At 40.6% G+C, this 11,912-nt stretch overlaps 1 pseudogene; it reads left to right on the forward strand.

The window, feature by feature from the left end:
- The first annotated feature begins 5,451 nt into the window (after positions 1-5,451).
- LOC127483755 (large ribosomal subunit protein uL16-like) lies at positions 5,452-10,902 on the forward strand (annotated as a pseudogene).
- Positions 10,903-11,912: the final 1,010 nt, after the last annotated feature.

Below are 11,912 nucleotides of genomic sequence, written 5' to 3' on the forward strand. Positions count from 1 at the left end.
TTCAAGGGGCAGATGCTCAACACTGAGCCCTTCATGTAACTTTGGCTACAGTCAAGCACAACAAACTTAGCAAACCTGAGAATGTTCTTTTCTGGAACAAAACTTACCTGGAGCTAAGAGAAATCATCAGTGGATCTAGATAAAGAAAAGAGAAGCTACATTAAAGAATTTGTTATATATCTATCAAACAAATGGCTAAGAATGATATTTATAAGTTTAATGATCTGTGACTATTTTAAAAATTTACTTTATATGAGTGAAACTGACATTCTTTTATGTGCTTATTGTTTATAGGCCTTGCCTATATTCCTGCTACACTATGGTCTTATTTTTTTACTTAAATCTTTATTTAGTGGAGTGTTAAGCCTTTGACCATAATACAAATTGAAAATATGTTATCCCAAAACTTACAAAGAAGCAAAGAAGAAGGAGGGAAAGAAGAAACATTAAATCTGTTCTCTTTACAAGAAAAATAAATAAAACAAAATTTTAAATTGCTATTACTATTCAGTGGTCCTTTTATTCTTTCTTTGTCTGATTATATTTTTATTAAAATATTGTGTTTTTATTATAAAATATATTTTCTAAAATGTATAACTACAGACAGGGAGGAATTGAGGGGGGTAAGAGGAGTTTGAAAATGGGCACAAATTCAGATTTAGAATGAAGGGGTAAGTTTAGTGTTACACAGCATAGTGGTATGAGTGGAGTTCACAACTGCCTATTATATATTCCATGAGCTAATACAAGAAAAGATTTCCAAGGCTCCAATCACAAAATAATGTCAAAGGGGAAATGTTAATTATCAAGACTTGATCACTACACTTTGTATATATGACCTGAAATATTGCATTATAACACACAAATGTGTAAAATTACTATTAATAAAAATTTAATAGGCAAAATAGAAAAAATTAATAGATAGAATGAGGTATACAATAAATTTTATATTAGAAAATATTTTATGAAAAATTTAAGCATATCGAAATAATTATATTATCACCAATTACATCCAACAATTAACATTTTGATTTCTCTATCTTTTCTCTTTGCATTATTTATACACATACACACATACAAGGGTATTTCTCTTTTTAAAAATGATTTTCATATTGGTTGTCTTTTTTTTTTTTTTTTTTTGACAGGCAGAGTTAGACAGTGAGAGAGAGAGACAGAGAGAAAGGTCTTCCTTTTTCCATTGGTTCACCCCCGAAGTGGCCGCTACAGCTGGTGCGTTGTGCCGATCCGAAACCAGGAGCCAGGTGCTTCCTCCTGGTCTCCCATGCAGGTGCAGGGCCCAAGGACCTGGGCCATCCTCCACTGCCCTCTTGGGCCACAGCAGAGAGCTGGACTGGAAGAGGAGCAACCGGGACAGAATCTGGTGCCCCGACAGGGACTAGAACACAGAGTTCTGGCGCCACAGGCAGAGGATTAGCCTAGTGAGCCGCGGCGCCGGCCAAGATTTTCATATTGGAGTGGCACTGTGGCGTAGCGGATAAAGCTGCAGCTTGCAGTGCCAGCATCCCGTATGGGCACCAGATCGAGTCCTGGCTGCTCCACTTCCAATCCAGCTCTCTGCTATGGCCTGAGAAATCAGTAGAAGACGGCCCAAGTCCTTCAGCCCCTGCACCTGCATGGGAGACCCAGAAGAAGCTCCCAGCTTTGGATCAGCACAACTCCGGCTGTTGCAGCCATCTGGGAGTGAACCAGCAGATGGAAGACCTCTCTCTCTCTCTCTCTCTCTCTCTCTGCCTTTCTTAGAAATAAATGAATCTTTAAAAAATAAGCTTTTAATTTCTTTGAAAGTCAAAGTTAAAGAGAGAGTGGGAGAAGGGGAGAGGGTGTGAGAGGAAGAAAGAGATGGATAGGATGAGGCAGAGAGAGAGAGAGAGAATCTTCCGTCCACTGGGTCACTCCCCAAATGCTGCAATAGCCAGGGCTGGGCCAGACAGAAGTCAGGAGCCGGAGCCAGGATCTTCAGGGTCTCTCACGTGGGTACAGGGGCTTAAGCACTTGGGCGGTCTCCTACTGCTTCCCCCGGCAGATTAGCAGGGAGCTGGATTGGAAGTGGAGCAGGTGGGATTTGAATCAGCACCCATATAGGATGCCAGTGTCACAGGCAGCAGCTCCACGTGCTACACCACAATGCAGACCCCAAGGGTATTTCACAAAGTTTGTAGAAAGTGGAATTAAAAGTTTGTTTTGTTATAAACTTTTATTAAACTTCAAGCATAGTTTTTTCCATAGGATACATTTTCCACAAACTTTATGAAGATTCTTTTATGTGGGGTTTCACATTGTTCCTGCATATCTTAAAATCCCATTGTCTCCAAATGTCTTGAAGAACTCTCATTTCTACAGTGAGGTATACACTTGACCAGGGATTTTTTTCTTTAATGACTCATCTGGCTGCATCCAGCAGCTATCAATATGATGTCTTCACACGAACATTCAGTAATGTTTGGTTCAGAAACATTTTAAATTTTTTCATGTGATTTTTTTCTTTGACTCATGAATTATTTAGAAATGTGTTATTTAATTTTACTTATTTATTCTTACTTTTAAATTTGGCTACCAGAAAATTTTAAATTATATATGAGTAACTTAAAATATTGACTTAAATTACTTGTAAGGTTTACATTTATTTTATTGCATAATGCTGTTCTATATCCTTACTAATTGTAAGATTGTCTGATATGTCAGTTATAAGAGAGATATATGTTTGGCTTTAGTTATTTAAAAATTAATACCTATATGCCTAGTTTTCTGAATATTTTCATTGCAAATATTATTGTACTTCTTCATATTGGTTCTATACCTATTAAAATAATTATATTTTCTCCTGTAGTTTAATAGAGTGGTAAATTATAGTGGAAAAAGTAATATCTTTGTTGTTTTAGATTGGGTTTTTTAATTAACAGTGAAATGGAAAGGTAAAGACAGATAATGAGAATTCCTAATGAGAGAACTAAACTGCAGACAATGTGGAGTCACAGAAGCCAGCATGAGAGGGTGTTCACCTCACTGGGAGGGCGTGATCTCCTCCAGTGAGTCCTAAACGGTACACAGAAGGTCTACAACCCAGAAGGTGAAGAACCTGAGCCTGGATCACAGCTGCTTTAGACTAGGCCTCCATCTTGTAAGTCAGGCCTGGCTCCCCTTGCGATAAGCTCCCCTAGCGACAGCCAACTAGCAGATAGCAGGGAAGTACCTAAAGTTCCAGGTGTCTTTTCAGGCAGTTAAGGTGACTGATAACATCCCGAAACCCTGCAGTTTGGCACGTACACCCTAGTGGCTCGGACCTTAGACTTTAGCTAATCATTTTAAAAAGCATCAACTCCAAAAGCCATCCAACCATCTTTACTAGGTCCATTCCCGCCGCTGGATGCGCAAATCAATTTTAAAAGATGTTCTTTAAATTTCCCGCGGAATGAGATGATTTGCTGAATGGTGCTATAATGTATAGAATGTCTCTGAGAACTCTATATAAACCCCACAAAGGAAACGGGAGGGGTCCTCATCAGAGAACTGGTGGGAGGGTTTGGAGGTGTGGACCCTAGCCCAGGCTAGAACAATAAACCTCTTTGCTTTTGCATCACCAAGTCTCTCGTTGGGTTAATTGAGTCCAATCCGAGTCCAGTCTAACAAAGGCAAATCCAGAAAGACTGATGTATCTGTGGTTTTGTAGGATAATCCAAACTACCATGGTCTGAAGGTGCGACAGGAAGTGACTAAATACAAACTGCAAGCTACATGGGATCTATCCTTACTCACTGACCTCTAACCCAGAGGGATATTTCATGAGAGTTCTCCTTTCTTATCCTAAGCACAACAGGCCCGTGTCTATAGATGCACACACCCAAAGGAAAATTTCCCTTTACCTCTGAGAAAAGTAGCATAAACTGGAGAATTAACTGATGCAGTTGTAACTGTTGGACCATCATCCTAACCTGGGATATTAATTAGTACACATTGCCTTTAATTTCAGATAACTATCCCCATATACAAAAAGCCAAAAATCCTAATGAAAAAAGCTTATTGATTTTATATCTTATTATTTTACAAAGCAAAGCCTCTTCTCACCTTCAGTAGGGAAAAAATTACATTTGATAATTGAAGTGATTTTCCAATTTCTTTTATATAGTCCACTATTAGATTTCTACTTTATTGCAACCAAATTCTCATTGATATTTTACTAAGCTCTCTCCAAACCTGAGATGTTAATCAAGGCACAAATGAGAAAATGATGTAAATCCTTGCATTCAGTATGATGAGTATCTGGTTTCTTCCTGCATAATGACTTTAAAGATCTTATCCACAGGCTTCTGACTAGAATTGCTGTAATCACCCATTTTCAGGTCTAATGCAAAGCAACCCCATGTTCACTCAGCATTTATGCTAGTGGCGTAAGAAGCACAACTTAAAATCAGTAATAGAAGTCATGATTTTAATGAATAAATTCACCACTCATTTGTATTTCTGTAGTTATACTGGAGTTCCTGTTAATTCATTTATTTTCCCAATCTTATGATTAATTTCAATTTTGACATATTAGATGGTGATTTACATTAAATGGTAGTTCTCCAATGTATCAAACTATAGTCTTTTTAATTCCTATAAGACTTTCTTCCTATTCATTTTCTTTAAAAAAAAATAAAAGAGTGTATTTGAAAGGCAGAGTTAGAGAAATCTTCCATTTTCTGGTTCACTCCCCAAATGGCCACAACAGCCGGCAATGGACCAGTCCAAAGTGAGGAGCCAGGAGCTTCATCTGGGTCTCTCATGTGGGTGCAGAAGCCCAAGCATGTTGTGCCATCATCTACTACTTTCCCAGGTGCTGTAGCAGGGAGCTGGATTGGAAGTGGAGCAGCTGGAACTCGAACCAGTGCCTCTATGGGTGCTGGTGTTCAGTTGACTACTTAAATCTCTATGTACAGAGTTAGCCTGGCCTATTCATTTTCAAGACTGATGCTTGGTGTGTTTGTAAATAATCAAATAAGTTTTAAAAAAGAAGACCATGGATATCATACATAAAGTAAATCTATCAATTTGAGAAACTGAATGATTATTCTTACATGAAAACAAATTGAAACTATCATAGCTTTCCTTATTTATAATTTCTATTTTGAGTAATAGAAAAATTGTTTTTAATCACTATCAAGTCATCTGTTACTGATTTACAATTACTACAGTCATCTGTTACTGATTTGCAATTTACAAACACACTCCGATACAGATTTAAAACTATCTTAACGATTTTTAAGTATCCACTTCAGAGGCACTGAGTGTGTTCACATCGCTACGCTACCATCACTGCTGTGATACTAGCACCTTCATCTCCAGAACTTTCTCTCTCATCTTACCAAACTGTACTCCATCCCAATTCAGCATTAACCCCCCCCCATTCTTCTCCCCCATTCCCTGGCAATTATCATTTTTTTCTCTATCGCCATGGATTTGCCAACTCTAGGCACCTCCTATGAATTGAATCATACAGTATTTATCCTTTCATGGCTGGCTTCTCTGACAGAGCACGATTTCGCCAAGGTTTGCCTACATTACAGCACGTTTATGCTTCACTCCTTTTCTTGGCTGGATAATACTGTTTTTACAGCACAGTGAAATGATACGTGTAGAATATGTCTAGAAATATGGCATTTGTGACTGATTCCTTCCATACTAACATACAAATAAAAATATCTTCCTTGATAGACATTTTCAGTACTTTTCTAAATTTTGTAGCTATTATTTAAAGTATTACATTGAGTTAGTAATTATGATATTAACAGGCCTATAGTGCAAGTAATAAAATTAATTCAAAGGAAAAAGCCCAATCCCTTATAAACATTTTTTGAACAAAAACCACTGACCTCCTGTCACAAAAGGTGATATGTCACCTCTACACAAAAATATCTAGACATGCAGAAAACCCATCCAGAATATGCCAAACACTTATACTATAGTTTTGAACCAATAATAAATATAGAGGGACAAATATGATTCAATAATTATTCTGAAGATAAAATTCAGGACCTTCAGTCTCATCCCAGATTTGGGAATGGCATCCAAGCTAAAAGGCCACTGTCAATGATAAAAATTAGGGTATCTCAAAACAAGCCTAAAAATATGTAGGGGGGCCGGCTCTGTGGCACAGTGAGTTAAAGCCCTGGCCTGATGCACCAGCATCCCACATGGGTGCCAATTTGAGCCCCGGCTGCTCCACTTCCAATCCAGTTCTCTTCTATGGCCTGGGAAAGCTGTGGAAGATGGCCCAAGTGCTTGGGCCCCTGCATCCCTGTGGGAGACCCACAAGAAGCTCCTGGCTCCTGGCTTTGGATGGGCACAGCTCCGGCCGTTGCAGCCAATTGGGGAGTGAACCAGCAGATGGAAGACCTCTCTCTTTTTCTCTCTCTGTGTAACTCTGACTTTCAAATAAGTAAATAAATCTTTAAAAATAAATGAATGAATAAATAAAATATATAGGAAAACTCAACCTATCATTCTACAAAGTCATCAATGATGCCTGTCATGTTCCTGGAGGCATAGGTAGAAATAACAAAGGACTAACTAAATAACAAGGAAAACCGAACCTTATTCTTGTGCCACATCTACAATTGTTGTGTTGTTGGATCTCAGAAAAACACTGAATGCAGACATAGTCTTACATCAACAAAAATAGTAGAGCTGGCAGAGGCAAATACAAAGTCACTGTAAAATCACTTCTATATCTTAGATACTCCATAGAAAATATCACTGAAGACTAATTTGTGATCAAAAATCACAAATGGGGGCCACTGCCGTGGCGTAGCGGGCTAAGTTGCCACCTGTGGATCCAGCAATCCAAAAGAGTGCCAGTTTGTGTCTGGACTGCTTGTCTTCAGATCCAGCTCTCAACTTATGGCCTGGGAAAGCAGTGGATGGCGAGCCAAATGCTTGGGCCCTTGCACCCACAAGTAAGACTTGGAAGAAGCTCTTGGCTCCTGGCTTTGCATCGGCTCAGCTCCAGTTGTTGTGGCCATTTGAGGAGTGAATAAGTAGTTGGAAGATCTCTTTCCTTCTCTCTGTCTGTAACTCTACCTCTCAGATATGTAATTCTTTAAAAAAATCACAAATGGGGTTGGCGCTGTGCGTAGCAGGTGAGGCCACTGTCTGTGGTGCCAGCATCCCATTTGGGAGCTGGTTCGTATCCTGGCTGCTCCACTTCTGATCCAGCTCTCTGCTATGGCCTGGGAAAGCAGTATAAGACAGCCCAAGTCCTTGGGCTACTACACCTGCATGGGAGACCTGGAAGAAGCTCTTGGCTCCTGGCTTCGGATCAGTGCAGCTCCAGCCATTTGCGGCCAACTGGGAAGTTATCCAGTAGATGGAAGACCTCTCTCTGCCTCTCCTTCTCTCTCTGTGTAACTCTTTCAAATAAAATACAATCTTTTTTAAAAAAAAGGAAAAAAATCATAAATGACCATTTGGGAAATACTAGATAACTCTAAACCAGAGGCTCTAGATTATTCTAAAAGTGACATTTAGATGGAAAAGATGGTAAATATTCAGAGATAAGAAAAATGAGTAGGGGCTGGCACCATGGCTCGCTTGGTTAATCCTCCACCTGTGGTGCTGGCATCCCATATGGGCACCAGGTTCTAGTCCCAGTTGCCCCTCTTCCAGTTCAGCTCTCTGCTGTGGTCCAGGAAGGCAGTGGAGGATGGCCCAGGTACTTGGGCCCCTGCACCTGCATGGGAGACCAGGGAGAAGCACCTGGCTCCTGGCTTCGGATCAGTGTGGTGCGCCGGCTGTGGCGGCCATTTTGGGGGTGAACCAACGGAAGGAAGACCTTTCTGTCTCTCTCTGTCTATAACTCTACCTGTCAAATAAAAAAAAAAGGAAAAGAAAAATGAGTAGAAAGCATATAGCAAGAATGGGACAACATAGGATGAAATGATTCCCTCTGGACTTTGAGTGAAAAGAAAAGAGCTTTAGGTAGAACACTCAGAGAGACAAATATGTACCCAAAATATTGGCATCAGTTTGTTTGTGAATCTAATCTGGAAAACCACTGATGTGGAAACTGTCAAACCTACTGGCCTGAAATCCGGCTGAAAGCAAAATGCAGCTCCATTTGGATATATTCATTCAGCATCTTCCAGGGCAAAGAATACATGAGAAATTCTCTTTCCAGATGTGGACCAGATAGTAGAGAAAGCAGTAGTAAAGAATAAAAGAATAAAAATTCAGAAATGGCATACTGGACATACAGATAGGTAACTAGGCAACTAAGAAATTGGTAGCAAAAACTTGTAACCAGGGTGCATTGTTTCCAACTGAAAAAGTGCAGATGAGAGCTCCCCAAAGTAGGCAAGAGAAAAGAAAAAATATATAAAGATCCATCCAAGTACCCACAAGAGATAAATTAGCCTGTATCAGCCTGTCTCTGCCCTATATACCCAAAGGCTGACCTGTGTGAATTGCATCATGCATCTGAGTGCAGGCTGATTTCAGTCAGTGGAAGATAAAGCAGAACACTGGAGAGTGGTGGAAAGAATTTGATTTGTTTCTTCTCTTGGCTCCCCAGAGCTGGGTTGCAGATTGGCAATGCCCAGGTTCCCCCACCCAAGGGCAAAGCTGTGGGTGAATCAGGGATCCTAGAAGCTTTTCACTGTCACTAGTCATGGGATCCTTCAGATTCCCTTTTGGATCTATCTTGTGCCAGGTCGTTGACTGACAGAGACATTTATCTGGTAAGTCAGAGATCTCCTTATCCTCTTAGAACTTCTCAAACTCAACCTCCTTCAATTCCACAAGCTTCGGAAACAAGGTTAAGAAGCCAAGAAAAACACTGTAGGAGTCCAAGGAAGAGACAGAAATGAAGCAAACCACATTTTTTCTTCCAGGTCTCAGATTTTCCTTATGTACCTAGACCAAGATCGGCTGGGGAAAAGTTTCAATGGTAAATTGAGCTCAAAGTTTTGACTTTTACGTAGACAGTAATGATCCTATGGGACCAGTTACAGATACAGCAAAACCTATGTTCAAACGTTAGGCAACAAAATCTCAATGATGGCTATCCCTGCAGAGACAGTAACCAGAGTTAGCTAAATATTATGCCAACACTTACCTCAAATCTTTTGTGAAAAAGGTATCACATCAGTAACGTTAACCTTCTAAAAATCTGTGGATGCTGGGAGCAAGAACGTTTCTTGCCATGATATTTTTCCTGCTTCTCTTTAAACTGGTCCTCAAAGTATTCCTAATCTTCACATCTTCCTTTTGTTTTACCCACAAAGACAAGATGATTTATACTCTTAGACTGAAAATGGCCCTACTATTGGTCATTTCTTAGTTTTACCATCTGCTTTGAAACTTCAAGGGTCTTCATAAAGGCAGGTATTCAAAACTCCACTGCAATGATATAAATGCTAATGACATTGTTAGCTACAGTTCATTTTGCAGTTATAATTAGGGGCAGTCAGACATGGGCCTGTAACTGAAGAACTTAATGGGAATCCCTGAAGCAGAACTATTGAACTGACAAGTACGTCTGTAAGAGCTAGACATAACACACCTCCAACCAGGATCTTTCATTGAAATGACTTCCTAAATTTAGAAGTTGAAAGTTGTCTGTTTAATATAAGACTACTGTTTAAAGTTTTTTTTTTTTTTTTAACTTCACAAACCAATCCAAACCCTTCAATCAATATTAAACTGCTGTTTTCCAATTTCATTAAAAGTTGTATGGAATCATTTTGAGCCTTTGGCAACTGAGTTCTGTTGCTCTGAAAACGATCAATGTGTGTTGTACTTTCATGTAACATAAATTAAATCAAACCGTCAACTGGCCAATACTAGGTAGATGTCAAAACTTAAAGAAACTAAATCCAACATTGGACATCTTCCACCCCAAAATAACATAGGAGAGTAATGTGTCTCCTAAAATCTATTGATAACACATCAAAATTTGTTTTATAGCAAAAATCAAAATTTTCTTCTCTTTTCCTTCTGTATGTCACCAATGATGCTGGTGTCACTATGGACCACCATTCCTCCCTGTGTTACTGGTATTGTAAGAACAAGCCATACCCCAAGTCTCACTTCTGCCAAGGTATTCTTGATATCAAGATCCACATTTTTTGATCTGGCCCAGAACTAAAAAATGGATGAGCTTCCATGTGTGGCCATATGGTATCAAATGAATCTGAGGCCAGCGCCATGGCTCAATAGGCTAATCCTCCACCTTGCGGCGCCAGCACACCAGGTTCTAGTCCAGGTCGGGGCGCCGGATTCTGTCCCAGTTGCCCCTCTTCCAGGCCAGCTCTCTGCTGTGGCCCGGGAGTGCAGTGGAGGATGGCCCAAGTGCTTGGGCCCTACACCTGCATGGGAGACCAGGAAAAGCACCTGGCTCCTGGCTTTGGATCAGCGTGATGCGCCAGCCGCAGCGCGCCAGCCGCGGCAGCCATTGGAGGGTGAACCAATGGCAAAAGGAAGACCTTTCTTTTTGTCTCTCTCTCTCTCTCTCTCTCTCTCACTGTCCACTTTGCCTGTCAAAAATAAAAATAAAAAAAAAAAAGAATCTGAGCAGCTCTCCTCTGAAGTCCTGGAGGCTGCACATATTTGTGCTAACTAGTATATGGAAGAAGCTTTGGCAACGAAGGCTTTCAAATGCAAGTGTACCTACACCCCTTCCATGTCTTCCTCAGCAACAAGGTGTTGTCCTACACTGGTGCTGCCAGACTTGAGAGAGGTATGTGGGGTGCTTTTGGAAAGTGCCAGAGCACAGTGGCATGGGGCCACATTAGCTAAGTCATCCTGTCCATCTGCACCAACGTACAGAATGAGGAACATGTGGTTAAGGCTATATTGAGGGCCACGCTCATGTTTCTTGGCCTCCAGAAGAGCCACATCTCAAAGTAGAGTTTAATAAGTTTACTGCAGATTAATTTGCAAACTGATTTTTTTTTTTTGACAGGCAGAATTAGACAGAGAGAGAGACAGAGAGAAAGGTCTTCCTTCCGTTGGTTCACTCCCCAAATGGCCACCACAGCTGGTGCGCTGCGCCAATCTGAAGCCAGGAGCCAGAGGCTTCCTCCTGGTCTCCCATGCAGGTGCAGGGCCCAAAGACTTGGGCCATCCTCCACTGCACTCCCGGGCCACAACAGAGAGCTGGCCTGGAAGGGGAGCAACCGGGACAGAATCCGGCACCCCGACTGGGACTAGAACCCGGTGTGCCGGCGCTGCAGGCGGAGGATTAGCCTAGTGAGCCATGGCACCGGCCACTGCAGATCAATTTGAAGACATGGCAGCTGCAAGGTGGTTCATCTCAGATGGCTGTGGGGTCAAACACATCCCCAGTTGCGATCCCTGGACAAGGGGCAAGTTCTTCACTCATGATGACTTCCACTATTCTGCCCTCTCCTTAATTATATAACCTGTAATAAATTCGGATTGCTGTTCAAAAAAAAAAAAAAAATTCTAAAAGTCACCTTTGCCCAACTGAATTTTAAATACCTCTTGTAATATAGCATCTATTCCCCCAAAATCTGTTCTATTTTAGCCAAAGCTTCAACTCATCGCTTCAACCTTCCTCTATCCGACTTCTCTTATACTCACCCCAATCCTTAATTCTGAAATCTAATTTGTCCTTCAGAGAGGGTTTTCCATTCTTCCTATTCCAAATGTATATGTCATCTTGTAGAAATTACTCAGGTCTTTTTACTCAATTCTCTAATTCTATAGTAAAATCCTAAGGATTTAGTAAACCATAAAATAATTATCCGGGAAGAATTTGGAGCAAAGGACACAGTGTTACCCCGTTTGCAAGTAAAAAAATAGAAGACCCAATCAATAGGAGTAAAAACTCAGAAGACCCAATTCAATATCATTGCCAGATAAACAATAATTATTTTTGGTGTAACAAAGGTCAC

The sequence above is a fragment of the Oryctolagus cuniculus genome, chromosome 12, assembly GCF_964237555.1.
Source record: "Oryctolagus cuniculus chromosome 12, mOryCun1.1, whole genome shotgun sequence".
In the NCBI taxonomy this organism is placed as follows: Eukaryota; Metazoa; Chordata; class Mammalia; order Lagomorpha; family Leporidae; genus Oryctolagus; species Oryctolagus cuniculus.